Here is a 26,126-nt window from a genome sequence, read left to right as displayed (position 1 = left end):
CCTCAGAAAGCCGCAGGGCGAAGGCTCAACTTCTCCGCGCAGAGACGGCTCTGGTCTCCGTTCTCTCCGTTCTCTCTCTCTGGAATCCGCTGGCCACCTCCAAACTGCGGAGAGTTGCGGAGTTCCCCGTCCTATGGAAGGCACTGCGCTCCTCTGGAACTCTGCCGCCAGCGTCTGAGCTCCAAGCCGCGTTTGCCCCGCACTGCGCTGCGGTCTCGCGAGAGCAGCCCGCCCACGGGAAAGCTGGGAGCGCCCACCGCAGGGGCAGCTGGGAGCTCCTTTTATCGCTTGTCTGAGGCGGTTGTGAGGGCTGCTTTAAAATTGTGAGGTAATTCTGTTCCGTCTGTCATCTCACTTATGTTTATTAATTTTGAAAAATTAAGTTCCGATTTTCCTGGTTCTTGATAAATGAGTTACTCTTGAAATCTGAATACTTTTGAGAATTAGGTTAGAAGACCTTGGATTTACTTCAGCCTGTTTTAGTCTTCCTTTGACGTGACCTCAGCCCAGAGGGAAAGGCATACTGTTGTGGACACAACTGGGCTGCCCGTGACATGGTGACACGCGGGTTCGTAAAAGAGTTTACCAGAGATTACGTGTAAGAATAGAGTGTATTAGGGTACACTGTCACAGACAACAGCGGGCCACGCAGACGGGAAGTGCCTGTGTGAGCACCGAGGGGTGGGCCGGTTGTTGGGGACTTTAACAAGGTAGGGTCACAAGTTGCCTAAACGGCTTGTGCGCAAGTCTGTGATTGGTTGTAGGTGAGGTAAGAGGTTTAGGGTCCGTAAAGGGCTGTGGGGACTATGACTCTGATAAGGTGAGCTGAAAAAGCCAGCCTGAGCTACTGTGAGATTAGGCCATTACCTAGGGCTATTTGTTAGGGGAAACATGCCCTGTGAAGAAAGTACTTTATCTGTTAAGGGAGCATAGGCAGATGTCTGAGAGCCCAGAAATGGCAGTCATTGGACTTTGAAGGACTTCATTTGGCCCAAAACATAGCTCATTCATGCTGTATAAGTTTGGAAATCCAAGCTTCTCAAATGTTCTTCACTGACCCTGCACGGTGGGAGTGGGTGGGAGGCTTGGAGGGCAAGAAGCAGAGCAGGCTAGGGGAGTGGTTGTTACTGATCAGTAGGGATGAAAGTCCCCTCTCCATAGTTGGCCTTCTCTGATTCCATGCCTTCCCTGTCAGCAGGTGAGGGGCATTGTTACAGCCTGGCAAGTGCAGAAATTTAGACTCCCAGTCAGCGTTTGCTGTGATGAATGGGAAGGGGGTTGCAGTTTCTCTTTTCTTTCTTCCTCCCTTCCTTGCCTTTCTCCCTTTCCTTTCCTTTTTTTCTCTCTCTCTTTCATTCTCTGCTAGTTTTTGTGTGTAGTAAAGTTGTTGTCTAAAAGTTTTCTACGTTACTAGAATATGCTTCTCCTGGTCCTTCAGTTAGAGAGAAAGCTTTGCTGATGTTTTTGGTCTGTACCTATTGATGTTTTAAAGTTGCCATCTTCAACAGCTCTGCACTTTTTAGTGTCTTTTATGTTTGTGATCCACACAAAATGTCCAAAATTTTTTGTAATACTTAGCATAAAGAATAGGAAAAATATGTCTACCCTGTTTTCCCTTAAGTGACAAGGGTCAACTGTTTTTTTGATAAAGGTGCCAAGACAGTTCACTAATTTCATTTCAACAGGCAATTCATCTTTTTATTTAAAAAAAAAGTATTACGGTTGATTTACAATATTGTGTTAGTTTCAGGTGTACAGTAAGGTAATTCATGTTATATATACGTAGTTTTTTCAGATTCTTTTCCATAACCCATTACAACCCACAAAATATATTGCTATTATTTTTACGTTAGCTTATTTTAATAACTTATTTTTAAATGAGAGACATCTTATGTATATATGAACATTTATTATTTTGATTCTATTTATTTGTTTATATCAATGAGACTTTCCATTTGGTATAATTTTACTTAATCCTGTAGAACTTAGTGATTTCTTGTAATGCCAGATAAAAATGAATCTTATTTTAACACATATTTACCTGAAATTATCTTTTTTTGCATTCATTTTTAAAAGACTTTTTACTGAACATAAAATAACAAGTTAACATTTTTTCAGCTCTTTAAAATATTGCTACATTTCTTCTGATTTGTATTTTTTCTGTTGTATGGTTTCTGTTACAAAGCTAAAAGTTATTTCTTTTTTTAGAAGTAGATAATCTGCTTTAAAGCCCATCCCATGTATGTATGTTATTTTTCAACCCTAGAAGTTTCATTTATATTATTCTATGTCTTTCTTTTAATCATGTTTTCCTTTAATTTCTTGCACATATTTATAATAGCTCCTTGAAAGTCTTTGTTTGCTAATGCCACTATTTCTGTTTTTTGTGGTTTCTTTAAAATTTTTTTCTACTAGTTATAGAGCTTTTTTCGGTTTCTTTGCTCACCTAGTACTTTTTGTTGCATGTTGAACATTGTGAATACTGTTTTAGGATGGATTTTATTTATTGATTTTCTTAAGAGTGTTAGGTCTTTTGGCTAGCAGCTAAATTTCATGCTAATCAGTGTGATGTTTTAAGGCTTTTTTTTTTCATATAACCTTTAGTCTAAAGCTAATTTATCTATGCTAAAAGCATTTGAAACTTCTGGAGTCTTTTCTGAAACTCATGGGTGATTTATGGGTTGTTTCCACCCTAGCAGGTGGGACTTTAACAAGTGTACACTTCCCTTCTTGTTCTTTCTCCAGAAATTTCCCTCTATGCAGTCAGAACAGTAATTCCTAGCAAAATATTAGGCCTAATTGCAGGAGTCAACTCATTTGTCCTTCATTTATTACTTTCAGGGATTACTATCCTGGGGTTCCTGTTGTGTGATATTTATGAGTTGCTTTGTATATTTTGTCTTCTTTTATAGTTATAACAGGAAGGCAATTCAGGTTCAGTTAGTCTGACATCTCTGAAAATGAAAGTTTCCCATATCTGTACTCATCAATATTCAATATACTATGTATTTTTCTTATTATCTGTCTCTCCTATTACAGTTTCAGCTCTATGAGGGCAGGTGTTTTTTTCTCTTGTGCAAGTGAAGGTCCTAGTACATAGGAATCATATAATAAATATTTGTTGTTGACTAAGCTGCTTACTCTTTTAGGGGACAGCACTGTCAGTCAATTACCTAAAGATCCCCTATGATTACACTCAAACCTTATGGGCCAGTATCCTTTCTGAGGGAGTGGAGTCCAATCCCTTTGGCTGTTGAACACTTTGACTCTCATTCCTGATTATTTTCTCTGGAATGGAGAAAACAGTTTTAAAAATCCTGAAGATAAATTGCAACTACTAATTACCATTTGGTACATTTTCTTATATTTTAAACTCATCTTTTAAAAAGATGCTGCTGCTACCTCATCATCAGAATGATTCATTTTCCTAGGCCATGCTTTAAATATAACTGCAGCCCTCATCATTTGGTGAAATCATCTGCAACCTTTCAACTTGTAACAGCTATTTTCGGTTATACCTAACTACCACCTCCGTCCTCAACACATACATAAAGTTCTCTGCTAAAAAACTTTAGTTGTCACTCTTGGTTATGAAGCAGCTGCTTCTACCAGCCTATGTCCCTAAGCTGATTCTTTCAGCAGATACAATAACAAAAAGTCACTAATGAATGTGTTTCTATATTTATCATTATTCTTTTCTTGATTTTTCTGGGAACAATGGCAGTGAATACCAAGACTTACTTTGATTTAGGAATTTCGTTGAAGAGAGGAAAAGGAAACAATGAAGAAGGCCAGAGGTGAAGGAAGAGGACAGCTTCATTTTTACTAACTATGCTTGGGAACCATACAGTAAAGTCACCCTTGATTATTTTTTTTCAGTCTGTAAGTCTTTCAGAAGTTGTGACTGGTGGCCATCAATTCATTTAGCCTCATTTATCTGGCTATACTTATGCACCTCTAGGTGCAATAGAACTGAAATATATGGATCAGCAATTTGTGATGTCACATTTTTCAAATATTTGTTCAACTGTGTTTTATGGAGAGAGATGGAGTGCTGTGTGGGCAAGCATGTGGAGGGAGGAGGGCTTAACCTAGGGACTGGCCATCTCTCCATTATTCTGAACAGTTCAGCTCTGTCCCAGATGTGCATTCCCTTCTCAGTAGAAGAAAAAACAAAAACAAAAAATACAGCCCTCTATAAATGGCAATTGAATGGCTCTCTGTTGTTACATGAGTAGGCGTCCTGGGAATCTCAGGCCTCACCTAAAAATAAAAATAAATAAATAAAGGAAAGGTCTACACATGCATTCTTTTAAACTATTCCCAGTCCTTGTTATCTTTTCATGATATTTTTTTAACACCCAGATAATATAATGGCCCTATATACAGATATTTAGGAAAACTGCCTGGCTTTTTCAACCTCAAGATATTTATATTGATGAAAAATCACATTTATTCAATTTTTTTTATTGTTCTTTTCTTTGATTTAAAGAATTTCATCTCTTTTGTTCTTCCAGATGTACAGGTTTTAGCCTGAATGCCATAAACATTACTGAGCTGGTGATTTTTACACAAGTAGCTGTTAGCAAATGAAAACAATTACTCTATTTAGTTTCTGTTTCTTCTATTAAGGCCCTCTTGCCTTAAAAATTACTTTGATTAATTTTAGAAACCCTTACAGGTGTTCATCATATGTACCACAAAAAGATTTCTTTGTACAGTCTCCATTGAATTGCAGCACAATTTAAACACTTTAAAGGGTGTATTCAAAAGGTTTTAAACTCAGAATTTCAAAATGCAGCTATTGTAAATGGTGTTCTTACTCATGGAGGATGTCTTTCTGCATTGCTTGTGAGAGAAAGTCAATGATTCCTGATGCCTCTTACACAAATTTCTCTTATCCCTTTTGTCCCTCCCTTCCTCCTGTGTCCTTCACAGCACAGTGGAGGCCAGAGAGCTCTCAGCTTACACATCAGTGTTCACTGGAGTTGTGAGAAAGTGGGAGTTTAAAATCAGCTGGAGTTTATGGAAGCGATTGAACTAAGTTGTTCTTTTCTGGAAGTGGCACCAGCAAGTACTAAGTGAGGTAAGAAAATATTCACAAAAGGTGCTTTGGCCATGGCTGGCATTTTAAAAGTCCTGCTAGAAGACACTGTATCAAGCTCTGATATTTTTCTCATAGTACTTTCTGGGTTTTTATTTCCCCAATGATTTAATTTCCAGTGGTTAATTATGGTTAACTTATGGCAGTAAATCTAACTCACAATATGTGGAAGCTATGGCAGAGAACTTGATAGTGATTCCATTTCCTTCTTGACAGAAGTGGTCTTTTCCACAGGTAAGCCTCATAGACAAGCACACATCACTGTAATTCTAATGTGTCTTCAGGACCTTTCAACAGACCATACAAGCCACTTCTCAGGTTCCCCCTTATTATCTCACCTTCACTTTTAAATAATGCCTGTTCCACTAGGTAGCACTAAATTGGAATAACAGAGGTATTTGTGCTGCCTCAGGGATTGCCATACTATAGCTAGGACCTGTATGCCAATTTTCCTTCATATTCGGTTTACTTAATAATGGCCCCAGAGTGCAAGAGTAGTGATGCTGGCAGTTCACATATGCCAAAGAGAAGCCATGAAGTGCTTCCTTTAAGTAAAAAGTGAAAGTCCTTGACTTAGTAAGGAAAGGGAAAAAGAGTATGCTGAGGTTGCTAAGATCTATGCTAAGAATGAATCTTCTATCCATGAAATTGTGAAGAAGGAGAAAGAAATCTCTATTAGTTTTGCTGTTGCATCTCAAGCTGCAAAAGTTATGGCTATAGTGTGCAATAAGTGCTTAGTTAAGATGAAAAAGGCATTAAATTTGTACAATAAGATATTCTGGGGAGAGAGAAAGAGAATGGACATTCACATAAGCTTTATTATAGCATATTGTACTTTTTCTATATCATTAGTCATTGTTGTCAATCTCTTATTGTGCTAATTTATAAATAAAACTTTATGATAGGTATGCATATGTGTATAGGAAAAATCATAGTATATTTAGGGTACTGTCCAGTGGGGATCTTGGAACATATTCCCCATAGATAATGGGGGACTACTATAATACTAGGAAACGGGTTTTTAAGTAAAGATAGTAATGCCATAAGTTATGGGTGTTTTTACCAGTCTGGACAAAACCTTACAGATTTTACTGAAGAGAACAGTCCCACATTGTATCAGGGCTGAATCAGTCCTTTTCCCCCTGTGCTCAATTCTAAGATCCCATTATGATGTAAATGGGCTTGAATGAACTCCAACTGCATCCAAATTTCAAAAGCTAGTTCACGACTTTTCAATCTGACTATTTAAAAGTATAACCTTCAGATAAGATTCTCAATCTATCTCCCTTATAGAAATAGAAATTAATAAGAAAAAAGCAGTTATTCTCACATTCCCCTTATCACGTGAATTTATGAAATTATGCTTCTCTTCAGTGTTTAAAATAGAGGGTGCATTTCACCATAATTAAAAATACACCCCTACCTCTCTCATTCACGCTGAGAAAGAAGTCAATCCAGAAGTTTCTTACTGATGGCTTACAATTAAATGTGCAAATAATATGCTTAGAGAACATTAAAACGGGTCTAATAGGGTGGCAATTCATTTCTTTTTCAATAAATGAAAAGAAACTTTAATAGTGGCTACCTTTAATGTATTCACCATGAAGAATGAAAGCCCACACAAATATAATTTAAAAATGTAGTGCTGCCTGCAAATTTCAAAGGAAGGATTAAAAAGAGCAAAAGCTTATGTAGCAGAGCCCCAGGGCAGTGCTTTTCCCGAATATACAAACTAGATCATAAACTCCTGCTAAACATTTCCTTCTCTTTCTGGTAATCCATGTTTCTTCTCCTTTGCTAAGTTCAATGTAAATTGTTACTGTAAAACCAATAAGAGGTGTGTTTGTTCTTGTGTGCTAGTTATCAACCAACTGGGACCATTGATGGGTTTGTGGAACTCAATTTTGAAGACCGTCTTGGTTCTTTGACTCTATGAGTAACTATTTCAAAGCCCCAGTGATGTAATGATGTTAGGGTAAGATTTGGATTTTTCTGAGGTCCTCAAGCAGTGGGCCTAGCTTTATCTCTCTCTCAGCTGAATTTGGTTTTCCAGAGTTTGCTGCATGCAAATTACCCCTAGTACTAAGTAACACAGAGTTCTCCTCTCTTTTTGGGAGGAAATAAAGAGTTAATATTTGATAGCATAATGAGGGCTCAGAAAATTGGCAAAGAACCATTTACTGGGTAACGAAGAGTAAATCTTGAAGAGGTCTACTCTTGACACTGTAGCTTGAATATCTCTACCTGGCATGTTTTGTTTGTTTTTTGGTCAAGTCTTATTGCATTTTCAAATATTATTACTATAATAGAAAAAATAAATTTTTATTTATTTTTGAAATATTTCCAGGTTTTTATTCATTTATTTTTAAAAGTTTTAAATAAAAGTTGTATATATTAAGGTGTACAATATGGTGTTTTGATATATATACATATAGTGAAAGGATTACTACAATCAAGCTAATTAGCATATATATATATATCTCATCACATTTTTTGTGGGCTAATGCGCTTTTAAAAATGAAAAATGCTAAATTAGGAACTCATCCTACCTTTCATTAAAAAATCATCAAGGCTCAGGCTCCTGCCCTGGTAATTAAAGACTAATATGGAATATTCATGATAGTTATAATTCCTTCATTACCTTTGCCAATGAGTCTGTGAGTGGCTATTGATATCTGTGGATTGGTTTCCACTTAATTATTATGATCCTCCCATTAATGCTACATTTTTTTTATCCCAAAAGCTTGAGCCCTATAACTATTCATGAGTCATTTCCCTTATATGTGAGATGTAGCCCAAGATGAATTACCTTCAGTTTGATTTTATCAAGGACTTAATTTTAAAGATCACCTGCTGCACAAATAAAATAAGGGAAGCAATGAAGCTCTCATTATTGCTAAAAGTTGCATGTGTTTTTGATACAAGTTATATTTAGTCACTCTCCTTGAAGTTTTCTGTAAATTTTGGATGAGCTACCTAGCATGGGGTCGGACAAAATCACAAAGACTGCATAAAGATGTAATTAAGAGCACACTAATACATTTGAGTCGTAGTGTCTTATTTTAAATACTTTACAGTGGTTTTATTATTGCCCTTCTGTTATTTAATATTAAAGCACCTACTTGTGTAACTATGTAGTAGTATTCTTGAAGGTGTTTTCTAGGATGTCTCAGTATTTTGAATTTGAATGTCCAAAACCTAGTGTGAACTCAAAACCAACTCCTTCCTAACAGATAATTTAGTGAAATTAGACAGATAGGCTGAGACAAAAGATGTTGCAAGGAAAGAGAATGCTCTGTCGTGTAGGTAGGAATTAAACATGAGGACCTACTGGAACATCAAATCTTAAACAGTTTTGGATTTCTGGGTAGACATACGAGGGCAGAAAGGACCACTTACTTTGTAACCCTGTAAATAATATATTTCAAAGTTAAGTATGCTGTATTTTTTACCTCACTTACTTTTACTGGCAGCCTCATGTACCAAAATATATAGTAGTGCTAGTAAGCATAATAAATGATGTTTATGAGATAAATGTTAGATGCTGGTTGGTAGCAAAAGGGGAGATTTTTCATTGTATTCAAAGTAATGTTTCTTAAAAAAAAAAGGAAATAGTACATCTTATGGGATGATACACATTTATTCCAACACTTTTTTAGGACCAAGCCCACTGTGCATGATGATTGAAGGTAATGTTTTAAAGATTTGATTCTTTGTCATTTCTTGTTTCACAAATATTTTATGACACCTGAATTTCATAGCAGCAAGAATTAAGCCTCTTGCTTGGAGTTCCTGGAATTGGTGAACTATGAATGCATATGTCTGTCAAACTGTAAGATAAGAATAAAATTAAGGAAAATAAGAGATAGACTTTCAGATTCTATAAGACTATAGTATCATCTGAAGTCTCTTCCTAAGGATGGAGTTAAATTTCCCTGATGACGCGCAAGATGATGAGAGAGTTTTTTCTACTGTCTCTGATTCTTTCTAATTGTCTATAATAACCCTGAGGAGGGCAATTAGTATAGAGAAATTGGAGAACATGAAATGCCCTATTAATTACTCAAAAGTATGTAGATTTAGTTCTAGGACACATAGAGTGGGTGGGGCACCTCTTGTCATTGTTCTCACATTTTGCCTTGAACACATCGTTGTGGAGCTTTAGTGCTGAGGCACACCAAGACTTATTATATGGATTTCAATCTTCATAAGTAGCTAAGGTAAAGGATGGGGTAATAGGAACAAATATTGTTGTAATTACAGTACAAAAAAAGGAATTGTTTCCATCTCTGTCATCATCTCTCAAAAAGTCAGGAAGACTGAGCCAAAACTCTCCATAATAATAGGAGCTAGATTCTGGTGGCTAAATACTTGGCTGTAATTACTGTTTCTGACATCTGCTCTATATTTATTTGGCCAGTATCCAAAAATTAATGAGATGTAATTATGTGCCAGAGTTGTGCTAGGTCTTGGGATTATAGGAGAAAAACAAATCTAGTGTTTAAGACCTCTGGAAACAGGCAAACCTTTTAAGACACCTAAGTCATTAATAAGAGTAGTGAATATGAACAAATTATTGTATTTTCTGTACCTCATTTTTCTTTCTTAAAGATGTAAAGAAGGATAGTATCTATGTTAGTATAATGCAGTAAGTATTAAAAAATGAACATATAGCACTTACAAAAAGTGTGATTAATGTTCATGTATTGTCCAATGTCATTATATTACTGTTTCAATAAGTGTTAACTCTGTGTCAGGCACTGTACTAAGTACTGGATTATAAAAATGTATGAATCTGGTCTTTTTGTGCTTATCTGGGATAGAATCCAGAATCAAAAATGCTTCTCTGTAGAATGAGTTCCTCCATGCTGGATCACATCTGTAGGACTTTATTCTGGTGACAAGCATCTAAGTCCTAAAGGGCCTCATTGGTGAGATTATTATTGGATGTCTTAGGCTGTGAGATCCTCCTAGCTGTCTAGAAGTTTTCAGTGTATCTGCTTCCATGGAGAGCTTTACCTACTAAGTGAATGCAGGATTCTGCCCCTTACCCAACAACTCCACTGGCCAATCAGGAAAATCCTATATTCATTGTAAGATTTCTTCCCTCTAAGGTGTGGCATCTGATTTCAAAAATCTTTACATGGGGCAGGTAGACACTTACATAAAGTAAATGAAGAAAGAGGGAAAAGTTAGGTGAGGATAAATGTGTTGTATGAAATTATTTAGCCTCATGACTCAACTGTGAATTAGTATTCAGGGGTGGGGTTTTAAAGTCCATCTGGTTTTTTAGATCCTTTATCTGCCATTTATAAGCTGTTTGATGTAGGTAATTTACTGTTCTTAACCTAGGTTCCATCAGTGCAATGAAGATGATCTTAGCACCTACACCTAAGGTTATTGTGAGGTGATATACCACATTTAGTATCTGAAATAGACTCTCATAAATGAAAGCAATTAGAACACAAAGTGGATTTTAAGTGTGATTTTCCTTCTCCCCAAGGGGGAGGTTAAAATCATAGAGCATAATGCCCAAGAACTTGTAGGATGATTCCCATTGTGTCCAGATTGTTGATGGCTCCCTATTTTACAAATTTCGTGGAGCAACTACCTCTTTAGGAATCACCAGGCTTTTACAGCTCAAATTTCTTTCCTTTCTTTTTTCCTCTTCATTTTGATTCTTAATTGAATCAAATTCTAAAGATAAGGGCTTTTTTGTTTTTCAATGATTTTAACTATTAACTGCCATCCACAATGCCATCATTTCAAAATAAACGAAATAAACATTAATGAAATAATAAATATATAGAAAAATACATAGATGATAGATGTAACTGTATTAAAAAAAAACTATTAAATTCCCCATGCTTTATGCTACCTTCATCTTATGATAAACCACTAAGAGCAGAAAATGGAATTAGTAATAAGAGAGAAAAATTGTATCAAAATTGTATTAAGCTCAGGATGGCATAATAATGCACGTGTTCAAAAGAAAGCCATGTTTACAATTTTTATAAAAATTTTAAGAGAGATAATAAACTGAAAAAAATCTTGTTTCTCCACAGAACGTCTCTTTTGGTTGTTGAAATGTTGAAGTGTTAAATTCTCTCAATCCTTATGAAATGACAATTCTATAATAAAGAAGCCAGTGGTTCAGGAGGCTAATTATGTTGTTGGTTTCAGTCCAACAGTAACTTATTCTTGCAAGTTATTAGTGTATTTAAGGCCTGCTAAATCAATAATTTATTAAAATAAGCTGTGTTTTTTCTTGGTTTAGCCAAAGGATCGGGGTTATGGAGGAAAGTACATAGGTTATGAAATGTTAAATCATTTCATAAGCTTGAGTTTCTAGTTAAAGTCAAGCTAATTTGATTTAAAATTAGCAAAGCTTTAGCTTCACACAGAATTCTTAGCAAAATCATGCACTTTATGTGGGTAGTTCACATTTTGATAAGAAATTTTGTCTTGAACTAGGGTGGAAAGATGGGGAATTTAGAGAAACCATTTGCTGCCAAAATGGAATAGAAAGAGATGAGTTTTTTTATATCCCTGGCTTCTAAATGGCAGGTAGTTTTAGGCTTATTTGCCTGGGAACCATTCTTTTAATTCTCATTGGATTCTAATTTAAAGCTGCTTTTTTACTATTATATGAAATTTATCACTGGTGATGAGAACCCATCAGTAGAATCTGAATCAGTGAGAAGTATTTGTAATATGAAAGCATCATGTCCTCACTTGGAACAACCACCTCTCCCTCTAACTAATTTCTATTAATATTTGAAGAGTCAGCCCTATTGCTTACTCTTTGTGATTTTCCATGGCTATTCTCATTCCCAGTAAATTCCTATGGTAGACTCTGTTCTAACAAATTAAGTCTTTGGTTTTGTGTTAACCACAATTCTTGCTTGAAATCTCATGGATACCAAATTGTCATCCCAAATAAACTGAAAACTACTCAGTAGCAGAGAAAGCGATGCCAAATGATGAGTAAAATTGGCTTCAATTAAAGATCAGGCATCCTTGGAACTGTCTGAAGAACACTCTATTTTCTATAAATGCTGTCTGCATAAGAAATGTGACCTAATCTATGGGCCATGGTCAGGTAGACTGAAGTATATGCAGCTGAACTGAAGATTATTTGTTTCATTGGTATCCCACATAGTAACCAATTAGCTAGCTTTAGATTTAAAATAGCAAAGTTAGGGTCTGCATAACAAAACGATGATAAGGAAAACAGTGCTTGGTGATTAGGTAGTGGGGGAGCAAGTGTGCTGGAAGGTGGGAGGTGGGGAGCAGTTGTAGGGGAGCACAAGTGAGAATTACCTCTGAGTTTAAATCATATGTGCCTCCCAACCTATGGCTGAAACTGCCAACATCTGCTTCCATGAAGGCTCCAGAGGTTCCTTGGAGAGAATCTATTCTGTGGGAGAGGCAGGGTAATTCTATATAGAGCATGGGGCCCATCACTTGGCTGTGCTCCTGGTCTATTCCCTGCACAGTTCATCTCTAAGTTGAATATGAAACAAAGGTTTTCAAATTAAAAACAGGAGCAAAAACAAAATAAAACAAAGTAGAAGGGATTGTTGTACTGAAATCTTTGAAACACTTTGGGGGCATAAGCAGCATTTCTTGAATGCTGCTTTCACAAAATATGGCCCAAGAAAAGAGAGGGAATATTTCCCTTCTCAGGGTAATATGCCCTACACTCACAGTTGTGGCAGGACAAAACTGGGTGTTCTTAGGGGAAACAGCAGCACCTGGTGGGCAACTGGTAACTCACCAGGGTCCTATAGGTATTTAGGAATTCCAGGCAGCAGTAGCAGTGGGAGCCAGCAGAAAATTGGCTTGTTTGTGAGCACGTTATTCATCTTGGTGAGCCCAGATATGTTTGGCTGGGGAGAGGAAAGGATTTTCTAGAGGATTAGGAATCAGAGTCAATGAAACTTGCTTACATCATTATTACTGTAACCCCACATGCACCAGAGAGTCTGTTAAAGCATAACTAATTTTCAATCTCAGGTAAATCTTTCAAACTTTAGAAGAAGAATCAGAATAAAGGATACAAAACTCTTCTCTGAAGTATAGTTATTTATAACTTTTTAGTATGAAGTAATAAGAACTCGGTTGAGTTAGTATAGAAATTAATAATTAAATCTTCTAGATAGGCCAGAAATCATTAAAAGCGTGCAATATTTCCTGGATAATGATTCTAAACATTGATAGTACTGAGACAGTCATTATAGAGAGTGTGATAAATCAAATGGGTTGTTTTTTTTTTTTTTACATTTAGTAAGGCAAGCATCTTTTAGACTGACAAGGGAAATGAAGTAAGTACTTATGAAAAATACTCTTGCTTTTTAAGTGTGAAACTTTAGGCCAGGTACAAAGGTATTTTGGTAATTTTTCCATTAAACTTAGAAATTGAACTCTTAAGATTTTTAGAAGGAACAAAATTCTAAAATTTATTTTGAGCGATCACTGAAAAAGGCAGTTTCTATAAGTACCTGTGGGCAGAAAACGTAGCCTGAGAGATCTAGAGGTCTGGTTCCTATTTAGACAGCTGTATTCCTAATAGGATTTTCGTCATCAATAGTGTCATGAACATTTAATTGAGCACTGAGTTTATGCCAAGCACTATACTGAGTGATCTATTTATTACTTATTTGACTCTCTAAACAACCCAATGAATCCCATTGAATCCCACTTTTCAGATGAGAAAATTACACATAAATTACACATGTACACGTTCACAGATAGGATAAGTGGCAGAGCTATGATCTGATCTCAGATAATCTGACCACAGAAACTGCTTTATTAATGAGTGCTTTGTCCTGCCTCCCGACAGCTCCTGGCTATTTAAATCCAAGCAGCACTGTTATACCTACCTGAGAGGAATGGGAAAATGTATCCTTGTTTTTTATTTGCCTAGATAAGGGACCCTGCTGTTGTCTTTCAAAGGGAGTTGTAGCCAAGCTGTTTTGGGACATGCCTCATATGAAAACAAAACAAAACAAAGGGTAGTACTTCAGTCAAAACCAGTTTGTCTCCATTTGCAAAATGATCAAACACGTACTTGCATGTAACTGCAAAGCTAGGATTCCTCCTATTTGGAGCAGAATACCAATCCCTTTCATTCTCAGAGTAAAGATCAGTTACCTATTTTTTTTAATGGTCTTTCCCTTCTTGTTACTGTTCACTAGTTTGAAGGAAAATCTCTTCCTTCCTCAATGACCATCATAGTCTCCTCCCACCCTCACATCACCAACTCTCAATGTTTTTGAGACTAGCAGCCATGTTAGTTTGGTGAATTAAACTCACAGTTATACCCCAGAAACAATTTATTTAGCTTTTTTTTTTTTTAAAATCACAATCTCAAACTCAGAATCACCCATATGCAACTTCCTTCCCTCTCTGCCTCACTCCCTCTCTGGATCTTTCCTTCCATCCTTCCTTAGCCCCTTCCTTCTGAAAGGAAAATATATATCAGGCATTGTGATAGAAACTTAGGTTTTGATAAAAAGAAATTGATTTGTTTTTGCATCTGACAATATAAAAGATCAACATAGAAACTATTCTTTGAAGCAAAGAAGTTGTGTCATGGAAGCCAGAAACAGTGAAATCTTGGTAAATCAGATTGCAGTTTGTAAATACTCCCTCTCTAGAAGACAACAAGCTACCAAAATCATTGTCACTGAATGTGTAGTTGAAAAGAGAATGTATGTTTTGCTCTCATTAGCCACCTCCAGCTAAAAGTGATTAACCATGCCCAGTTTTGGAGGAAGCTGTCACATTGGAATTGACATTTGATTTGTTTCTTCTGTCTCGTAAACTCTTAACTCCTTGATATGTGTCTTTATATCTTTTTATCTGCACCCCACTCTTATTTATTATAAATACATGATAAATTTACTAGTTCAATGTAAATAGATAAGTATATATCTCTAGACTGAATAGAAAACATGTATATAGGTGGAAAGAGAGAGATGGATATAGAGATATGGATACAGATAGGGATATAAATATAAATATATCCAAGGAGCAAAATCATTACAAGCATGCCTAAACTACTATATTGCTACATGAAATCATAAAACTTTTTTTGATATCTACTTATGAGTTCATATTAATTCACTTATTTGGCCTCTCATTGCTGCTCTGCCATCCTTTTGTTCATCCTTTCTTAACTTTCTGTTTCTTTATAATTGCTGTTACAAATGTTTCCCACTATTTTTCAGTCATAAGTTCCACTTTTGATTCCCTTATTCTCACAAAATAATTCCAGTTCCTTCTCTTCTGGGATCAAGTTAAAACAGTTAAACTTCTTTTGTGTGTGCCTCAAAATCCTGCTTCTGTGTGTTAACTACCTGCTAAACTTCCTTGTGTATGCTCCTAGTCTTGTTTATTTCTGACTTCTTTGAAACCTTGTTCCAGCATTTGTCAATATTATGTCCTATATCTTCACAACTCCATTTTATTAGCCATTTCTCCACATCTGTAAACAAATTTGACTTTTGTTTTTCCTATGAAAGATTTTCTCCAATTGCATATAACCTCAAACTTTACTTTTAGCTCTCTTCTTTCCTATAGTGTATACTTTTCAGGAGAGTTTTCTAAACTATTTTCTTCTCATCCTTTTAACATGAATCCCTTAGTTTCACTTCAGGTTTTCTCCCCACTCCTCTGTGATAATTCATATGTTGAATATCACACTGTGAGCCTAAGGAAACCCCCAAGACTGTTTTATCAGAGTGCATATTGATTGGCCTTTTTGCACATGGTTTTCTTGAGATTTGCTACTATCTTGCTGACCTCCTTCTCTGACCTCTTTTCAGTCTCATCATGTGACTTCCTTCCCAATCCTGACTTCATAAGTATTTTCTCCTTTGGCTCTTTTTGTGGCAATTCTATCTGCTTTGTAATTCCAGCTAAGGTAGCTAGACGCTTTACACCCTTTTGAATATTTGGTATAAGACATTGAATTATTCTAGTGAATATTCAGTGGGATCTCATTGTGTTTCCACTGATGACTGTGACGTTGAGAACTTTTTCATGTACTTCTTTGCCAGTTTTATGAAGGAATATATAAATATTCCTTTTTGAATGGTCTTTTCAACTTTTTTCCCCCCAACTTTAATTATGTGGTTTGTTTTTCTTTGTTGATATGCATGAGTGCTGAAAGGGAGAAAAATCCTACAACCAAGAATTCTCTACCTAGTAAAGTTATTCAGAATTGAAGGACAGATAAAGAGTTTCCTAGAAAAAAACTGAAGGAGATTAGTACCAGTTAATTGTCCTTAAAAGAAATGTTAAAGGAAAGAATTGATGTCTTAAAATATGGAGTCTTCTGTTGCATTAATATGGATTATCTCTCCTTTTATTCCTATCACTTTAGTTTTGTTCATCAGTGTTTTTCTCTTTTCTCCAATGTATACATTTTTATTCCAGTGACTCCTAAGTGTTTTGTTTTCTAAATGATGAAAAATCATATATTTTGATTTAATATCCCAATTCTTACTGCTAATCTACTGGTCTATAAAGATAAATTTATATTGATTAATGACTGTTTCTTATGCCTTTACTTAATTCATTTATTAAGTTGAGGATTTTTTTGTACATTTCTTAAGGTTTTACACATACATAACTGTATCTGAAAAACATATTTTACTTGTTTTTTATCCAAACTGTATGCTTTATATTTACATACATTGCTATGGATAAACCCTCTGTACAATGTTCGAAAGATGTGAAGAAAATGAACATCCTTGCTGTATCCCCAGTCAGGGAAAAAGATTCAGTGTTTTACCATTAAGTATTATGCTGGCTGTAGGCCTCACATATGTGTACTTTATAATATCGAGGAAGTTTTTTTTTATTCCTAGAGTGCAGATATTTTTTATTATTAATATGTGTTGACATTGTCCAATGCCTTTTCTACTTCTGAGCTGGTTATATTTTTATGTAGACTTTATTATTAATGAGGTGAACTGTATTTATCTAATTATAAATATTAATTCAACTTTGCATTCCTGGGGTAGTTTCCTTGGGTTTTTTTTTTTCCATTTTTAAACAATGTTCATTTGATTTGCTACTATTTTGTTAAGGATTCTGCATTTAAATTCATGATGAATATTGGTTTGTAATTTTATTTTTTGTAATGTTCTTTTCTGATTGTGGTATTAGAATTATTCGATTATTATGGGCTCATAAAATGAGTTGAAATGCGCCTCTATCTTCTGAAATAGTTTATGTTTAATTGGTATTATTTCTTCTTTAAAATTTAATACAAAATTCTGGTGAAGCCATCCAGGCAGGGAATTGTAATTGTGGGAAGCTTTTTGAATACAAACTCAATTTCTTTAAAAAGTTTCAAGCTATTCAGATTGTGTATTTTGTGTGTCAGTTTTGAAATTAAAGCTTTGAGAGTATAACCAAGTTTTATAAAACTTTACAGTTAACAAAACATAACTCAGTTTTATGTATGTTAACTTTGTGTACACTACAAAGAAAACCAATTTTAAGATTTATTTATCTAGAAAGCCTTTATTGTACCGAATAGATATGAACACAGAAAATGCCAAATTTCCCAAGGGGAGAAAAGTGTATATAAAATGTAAAACTCCCCAGGGTTCCCAGAGATAGATAATCAATCATTGACAGAGTGCCTCCTTTGGACTGACCTCAATATGGATGTCAAGAATCATTCAAGCTGTCTATTGAGGCTTTAGCTGAGGCTGACAGAAGCACACCAAGCTAATGCGCCAGTAAGCACATCCATATGGTTGAGACCCACTCAAGTATCAGCTTAGCTAAACAACATAGAAGTGGAAAGAAAAATCTGATGCATCTGCTGCTCTTTCAAAAACCAACATGAAGTCGCTCTCCAACTACTAAGAGCATCTGACAGCAGCACTTAAATATTTTTTAAGTTTATTTGTATATTAAAAAAACTCAAGTGTAATGCATACATGATTATTGGAAATAATTTGGAAGATACAAAAAAGGAAAACAAAAACAAAAAACCTCAAAAGCCTACTTTCTGAGTTAACTCAGAATATTCACTTGAAAGTATGTTTATAATTTATCATTAGTTATCATACTATGTATTTATCATATAAAATATATTTATATAAACTATGTAGCATTTATCGTGTATAAATGTTATTTATTTTTATTAGTATGTTATCATTTTCCATTCAAGGTATACTTTTAAAAAATGTTTAATAGTAAAATATGCTATCCTATAGCTACACTGAAATATATTTAGCCATTACTTGTTTTGATTTTGATTTGCGTAAAATCTTTATATAATTCTTTGGTAGATTTTATTCTTTGGATAGATCCTATAAGATGAAATAGTGAGTCAAATGGTATGGACGTTCTTTTTTTGTTTGTTTGTTTAATCTTTTTTTAAATTCTCTCTTATTTTTTGATAGACTTTATTTTTTTAGAGCAGTTTCAGGTTTACAGCAGAATTGAGCAGAAAATACAGAGTTCCCACATAGCCCTCCCCACCACACATATATACTCCCCTACCCTCAACATCCCTCATCAGTGTGGTATATTTGGTACAATTGATGAACCAACATGGACACATTATTATCAACCAAAGTCCATAGTTTACATTAGGGTTCACTCTTGATGTTGTACGTTCTATGGGTTTTGACAAATGCATAATGACATGTAGCCACCACTATAGTATCATACAGAATAATTTCATTACCCTAAAAATCCCTTGTGCTCCATCTATTCATTCCTGTCACCCTCCCTCTCCCCAAACCCCTGGAAACCACAATCTTTTTATTGTTTATGTAGCTGTGCCTTTTCCAGAATGTCATTTGCTTGACATTGTACAGTTTGTAGCCTTTACAGACTGGCTTCTTTCATTTAGTAATATGTCTTTTTAAGTTTCTTCTATTTCTTTCATGGTTTGATCATTTTTTTTCTGCACATATACTTTTTAATTTACATATATGTACTGTTCATTGTTTCTAAGAATGTTTAGAGCTTTAGCTTTTTAAACTTACATAGTTATCAAAGGAATAAAGCCACCCACAAAATAAGAATTAACTCAAAAAGGTACATACACCCTGCTATTAATAGCAATATTATTTATAATTGCCAAAATATGGAAGCATCCTAAGTGCACATCAATAGTTGAACAGATAATGGAATACAACTCACCCATAAAAAAGAAAGATATTTTGTCATTTGCAGCCCTTCATTCACTTTTTTTTTCACTTCAAAAACCAGAATTTTATAACTGGCAGAGACATTTCCATTATATCAAAAACAATAAAACACCTAGAAATAAACTTAACCAGGGAAATTACCTATACTTTGAAAGTCAAAATGACACAAAGAAATGGAAAGATTTCTTGTGCTCTTGGATTGGAAGAATCAACACTATCAAAATGACCACACTACCCAAAGCAATCCACAGATCCAACCCAACCTTTGTCAAAATATTCGTGACATTCCTCACAGAACTAGAACAAACAATTCCAGAATTTATAAGAAAGCACAAAAGACCCTGAACAGCCAAGGCAATCTTTTGTAGGTCTCTCTCTTTTTTTTTCTCTCTCTCACTTCTTTTTGTTGTCTTTTCTTACGGTTTGATGACTAGAGAAGTTCCTTTAACATTTGTTGTAAAGCTGTTTTGGTGGTGCTGAAATCTTTTAGCTTTTGCTTATCTGTGAAGCTTTTGATTTCTCCATCAAGTCTGAATGAGAGCCTTGCTGGGTAGAGTATTCTTGATTGTAAGTTTACCCCTAGCATTACTTTAAAAATATCGTGCCCCTCCCTTCTGCTGAAAAATCAGCTAAGCTTATGGGAATTCCCTTGTATGTTTTTCTTTGCTTTTCTCTTGTTAATTTTAATATTTTCTCCTTATTCTTAATTGTTGTCAATTTGATGAGTATGTGTCTTGGTGTGTTCCTCTTTGGGTTGATTCTGTTCGGTACACTCTGTGTTTCCAGGATTTGGATGACTGTTTTCTTTCCCAAGTTGGGGAAGTGTTCAGTTATTATCTCTCCAAAAATTTTCTCAGGTCCTTTCTCTCTGTCTCCTCTTTTTGGGACCCCTATGATGCAAATATTAGAGCGCTTCATGTTGTCCCAGAGTTCTCTTAAACTATCCTCATTCCATTTAATTCTTTTTTCTTTTTTCTATTTTGAAGTAGTGATTGACACTAATCTGTCTTTTAGCTCAGTGATCTGTTCTTCTGTCTCGTTTAGTCTATTCTTGGTTCCTTCTAGTGTATTGTTCATTTCAGTGATTTTTATTCTTCAACTCTGTTTGGGTATTCTTTATATTTTCCAACTCTTTGCTAAAAACTTCACTCTGTGCATCTATACTCCTCTTGAGTTCTCTGAACATCTTGGCCATCATTACTTTAAACTCTTTCTCAGATAAATTACCTATCTCCTCAACATTTATTTCTTCTGGGATTTTATCTTGTGCCTTGGCCTAGAAGATATTCCTTTGCCACCTCATATTGTCTGTCTTTCTATGTGCTTGTGGATTCCTTTCACAGGCTTTGGGATTATTGTTTTCTTATTTCTAGTGTCTGCCCCTGGTGGATGAGGCTGGACTAGAGGCTTATGCAGGTTTCCTGGCAGGAGGAGCCAGTGCCTGCCCACTGCTGGGTGAAGCTTGGTCCTAGACCTCTGGTGGGTAGGGCTATGTCGGAGACCTTTGTGGCTCAGAAAGTCTGCTGATGGGTGGGGCTGTGCTCCCACCCTGTATGTTGTTTGGCCTGAGGCTTCCCTACAGGCTGTTGGGTGGGGCTGGGTCTTGGTGCTAATGATCCAGTTAAGATGTCAGCCTCCAGGAAAGCTCATGTAGATTAACGCTCCTGGAATGTCCTTCACAAGCTTTTATGTCCCCTGAGTGAGCTGCAGCCATCCTCCATGTCCCCAGGAGACCCTCCAAATCCAAGAGGCAGGTCTGGCTCATGTTCCTATGAAATCACTGCCTCTGCCCTTGGACCTGATGCACATGAGTTTCTGTGTACGCTCCTCAAGTGAATGGAGTTTCCATTTCCCCCAGTCCCGTGGGGCTCCCGGAGCCAAGTGCCGCTGGCCTTGAAAAGCAGATATCCTGGGGTCTCCTCTTCCCAATGCCAGGACCTGTGCTGGGGAGCCTGACATGGGGCTTAGAGCTCTCACTCCTGTGGGAGGGCCTCTGCGACTTAACAAATCTTCAGCTTCTGTATCACCCACCCAGAGGGTATGGGACCCAATTATATCGTGAGCATTCCCCTCCTACCATCTTGCTGTGGTTCCCTCTTTATACTTCTAGTTGCAGAAGATCTTTTTTGCTAGGTTCCAGTCTTTTTTCGATGGTTCTTTAGCATTCAGTTGTGGTTTCGTTGTATCCTCCAGGAGAGGCAAGCTCATGGTCCTACCACTCTGCCATCTGGACCAGAACTCCTGATATAGACTTTCTTAAGGCTACTGATAATGTATTCCTAATTTTTTTCTTACAGAGCAATGGGAATATTTAAATTCACACTATGGGTGAATGAAAGTATCATTTGCTTGCACATTGGCAAATACTTGATTTTTTAAAAAAATTTTGAACATTTGCTAGGTAAGCATGTCATTGTTTTATTAATTTTAATTTCTTCAAAAATTCACTAAATTAAACATTTAAAATAAATTTTATTCATAAACGTATTTTTCTATAAATCACATTTTTCCCTTTTCCTACTTACCTGTTGTGATTTTAGTATAATTTTTGTTAATATAAAAGCTCTTTAGAGAATGATATCAATTTTTTCTTGTGATATTTGGCAAACATTCTCTTTGGCTTTGTTTGCCTTTTAATTTAGTTCATGTGTTTTCATACGGAAAATATTTTATTTGCATTTAAGTTTTTCAATTCCTTTCTGGTTTATTTAATTGAAAGTCTTTTTAGAAAATCTCTTTTCATATTTATTAAAACTATTCACTTATATGTTGGTGTGTGTCTTACATTTTTTTTACACTCAAACTTTAATCCATCTGGAATTTATTTTGGTGTCCCAAGCCTTGCTATAATGGAATCTAACTTTCATTCTCATTAGTAAGTTTAAAACTTACTAGATTACTAGTTTAAAACTTAAGAAAGCAGAACTTAATAGGTAATGAATTTGGCCAGTGTATCTTGCATTCATACTTTCATTACTCCAAAAATATTATTGGTATTTTTCCTGTATGTTATAGGGCACACATTTCTGTCTTCAACAGTGCACTGCAATTAGTGACTAAGCATATTTCTGTTGTGCAAGGTAAAGAAGGCACTTTTCCACAGCGTGGGCTGAAGAATAATCATAGAAGAGGGAAAGAAAGAACAGTATTTGAGCTAATGAAGGAATAATAGAAAGTTTATTTTCAGAAGTGGCCTTTGAGCTTCTCTTGTAGAATGTTTAGAGCATCCCCCAAACATGCACAATATGTGATTTGAATGTCATTATGAAATTGTCAGCAAATCAAGAATGTGGAATTTTTTTAAAGAGAACTACCTTAAAGTCACATAATATTCAATATTATGAGAAATATAGTATGGTGGGGGGTCTAGTCTAGATTGTGAAGACTAAAAGTATATATCAGCCAAATTAATTATGTGAAGTTTTACCAGATCCTGTATTTAAAAGGAAACCATAAGTATACTTTTCAGACAACTGGAGATGGAAAATGGATGGAATATTTTAGGATATTAATGTTGATTTTTCATGCATAGTAGTAGTGTTGGGCTTGTGTAGGGGAATGTCTTTGATACTGAGAGATAGATTCTTCAGCATTCTTGTCCTTGAGATGCACATTTGAAAGTGTTGCTATGGATGCACCCGATCTTCAGATGATTTGGTATACTATGCCTGAGTGTAGAGACAGAAGCAGTTAGTGAATGTGGCGGTATTTCTTGTAATTATTTCCTAATTTTGTTTATTGGTCTGAAATGTTTCTGAATATATACATACATACATAACATAGGGATAATAGTTTCTACCTCATAGGCTTGTTATGAGCACTAAATGTGCTAGTCCATGTGAAGTTATTACTATATATGATAAATTATTGCTATTTAATACAGATTAGTTAATATTAAATGACAGAGAGGGGAGAGTATAGCTCAGTGGTAAAGCACATGCCTAGCATGCATGAGGTCCTGGGTTCAGTCCCCAGTACCTCCATTAAATGAATGAATGAATAAATAAATAAACCTGATTACTTCCCCCTGTTAAATAAATAAATAAATACATTTTTTTAAGTTAAAAAAAAGCCACAGAAAACTTTGCTACAAGAATATTGAGAATATATTTTCCATTGAATTATAATGATGATGATATTAATAGTAATTTAGTCCAATCCTCCACGTAATGCCTATATCTTTCTAAAGAAATTATGCTATATGGTTTCTCCATTTTTGCTTGAATGACTCAAATAAGAGTACCATATTATTTTATTATTTTTTTAAATTGAAGTATAGTCAGTTACAATGTGTCAATTTCTGGTATACAAAACAATGTCCCAGTCTTGACTATACATACACATAATCATTTTCATATTCTTTTTGACCAAAGGTTATTACAAGATATTTAATATAGTTCCCTGTGCTATACAGAAGAAACTTGTTGTTTTTCTAAATCTATTTTTTTATATAATGGCTAACATTTGCAAGTTTCAAACTCCCAAATTCATCCCTTCTCATCCCCTTCCCCCTTATTATTTTAAAAATTTTATTCTTGCACAAACCCGTATATCATGCTATTTTAAATCCCTTTTCTTTCATGTTTATCAAGAGCATTCTTCTCAGTTGAGATTATATTTTTCTTCTTAATCTCTACAAACTAATTTGTTGCTTATATTACTGATCTGGGTATTTAGATGTGTACCTCTTGTTTTCCCGCCTCTGACTACTCTAAAATACTTCACAGAATTCAGTATCATATTAATTTGAAGAATAAAGCTAAATACAATTTTAGAGCATAAAGAAAAATATAGCTTAATATGAAAGGAACAATCTATACTATGGCTGGTATTGCTCTTTAAGATTGCGCCCAATTGTAAAAGTAGTTTTCCTAAAAAGATTGAAATTTGTAGTGTGAAAAAGTCATATTCCTTTAAAGATGCATCTGACTGTACTAAACAACCCACAGTGTAAAGGAGGACTGTACTTCTTAGTGTACTTGGAATTCTAGGATTCCCTTCCTGTTTCCTAAGTGCACAGATATTTTCTGTAATAAAAATTGGCCCCAGAATAGGATTAATGTATGTGAGAGTCCCTCAAGCACAGTACCAACCATGATCCGTTCAACTTAACTTTCTACTTCCATGAGCTTTAGAAGGAAATAAATTTAATTATTCCTGAAGACAAATGTATTAATATTTAATAAAAACAAAGTCAGATGACAGTATTAGCAAAAAATAAGAAATGTATGAAAAGCCTTTCTATATCTGAATAAGATGACTGAATTAAGCAGCATTAACTCCTAGACATGAAATAAAATGTGAGCGAGAAGGAAAATTCCAGGCGGAAAAAAATGTTTGGTTATCAAGCTAAAAAGTTGAACAGATTATATGTGGAAAAGGACCACACAGCTTTATTCTCAGAAAGATTATCTTTTCAGATACTGGTAGATATGAATGTGATTAACAATGGTCTAGTAAATTAGCAACTATGTTTTCTATGAGTTACCTACTATAAGACAAAGACTATAGAATATATAGTGGACAATTTTTTCCCATCTCTGTTCCTTTACATTCTGACTCCCTTGGTATTCTCTATAGTTTACTTTCAGGTTGTTCGAAGTTGGGCCTGGCCTTTCAGATTATTCTGAACTCTTGTCATAGTATTTAATTCAGAGATTAGCATGCAAAACAAATTAGTCCACCAGGAGTTATCTCTGAGACTTGCATAATCATGTATTATATTAATCAAAACAGGCTAGGATATGTTACAGTGACAAATTAACCCTGGGCCTGGCATTTACAGCATCCTAACAAATATATATATATAGTTCATGGAGAATCCAGCTTGGTTTGGGCCACACTTTTGCTTGTGACTTCACCATATGAAACACGTGGCCTTCGTGGTCACTGCACCAGGGGAAATGGGGCTGGAAGATACAGAAAAAGGAATGTCTAAGAGCCAATCCTGAGCGGAGGTAGATCATTTCTTCCCACAGCTTATTGGCTAGAGGTCAGTCATGTGGCTCCAACAATGTGGAAATGAGCCTAGACAATGAGTTTCCTGTGTGTCTAGGAGGAAGAATTGAGGTGGTGAAAATATTTCCACCTCAGTACTCTTCCTGTAGAGGTTAATAGTCTCATAAAATATAAGCCCTTAGTAAACAGTGTCCACTTTTTCTTTTTCACTCAGTATGGAAAAAACAGTCTAAATAAAAAGCGTTGTATTGGCTTTTCCCAAGTTCACATGTCCAGAGGGCTGGACTGCGGATTTCTCCTTGCGGCAGTGGCGGGAGAGCATTTAGAAAGTTTCTTCCTCTCTTTGACCATCTATTAGTTGAGAAGAGGGCAGCTGAAACTGTAACCAAAGGAGGCATTATGCTTCCAGAAAAATCTCAAGGAAAAGTATTGCAGGTAACAGAATTGGTCTCTAAAGGAAAGGGTGGAGAGAGTCAACCAGTCAGCGTGAAAGTTGGAGCTAAAGTACTTCTCCCAGAATACAGAGGCACCAAAGTAGTTCTAGATGAAAAGGATTATTTCTTATTTAGAGATGGTGACATTCTTGGAAAATACATGGACTTAAATATCACTATTGAATTGAAGCTGCCCATTCCACTGAAGTTCTGAAATCTTTTCATCATGTAAATAATTTCCATATTTCTCTTTTATAATAAACTAATGATATCCAAACTGATGACATCTAATGTCTCTAAAATTTAGTTTCACTGTACTGATAGAAACATTTCCAAATAAAAACATATAAATGAATGGTTTTTTAAAAAAGCATTGTAATGTCCTGATTATATCATTTGAGCCTTGTGTATGACTTTATAACTGCTCACCTCCTCTTTTCT

At 35.4% G+C, this 26,126-nt stretch overlaps 1 long non-coding RNA gene and 1 pseudogene across 2 annotated transcripts in view; both read left to right on the top strand.

The window, feature by feature from the left end:
• Nucleotides 1–252: 252 nt before the first annotated feature.
• The window catches only part of LOC140699422 (uncharacterized), a 123,543-nt gene continuing 97,669 nt past the window's right edge, over nucleotides 253–26,126 (top strand). For both annotated transcript variants that reach the window (XR_012077584.1, XR_012077583.1), the window contains exons 1-2: nucleotides 253–328; nucleotides 4,939–5,086. This is a non-coding gene — a long non-coding RNA (uncharacterized lncRNA). The remainder of the gene's footprint in view (nucleotides 329–4,938; nucleotides 5,087–26,126) is intronic.
• Nucleotides 22,922–25,899, top strand: LOC116282528 (10 kDa heat shock protein, mitochondrial pseudogene; annotated as a pseudogene).

This window comes from Vicugna pacos, chromosome 11, assembly GCF_048564905.1.
Source record: "Vicugna pacos chromosome 11, VicPac4, whole genome shotgun sequence".
NCBI lineage: Eukaryota > Metazoa > Chordata > Mammalia > Artiodactyla > Camelidae > Vicugna > Vicugna pacos.
This window is presented reverse-complemented; position numbering and strand designations above follow the sequence as displayed.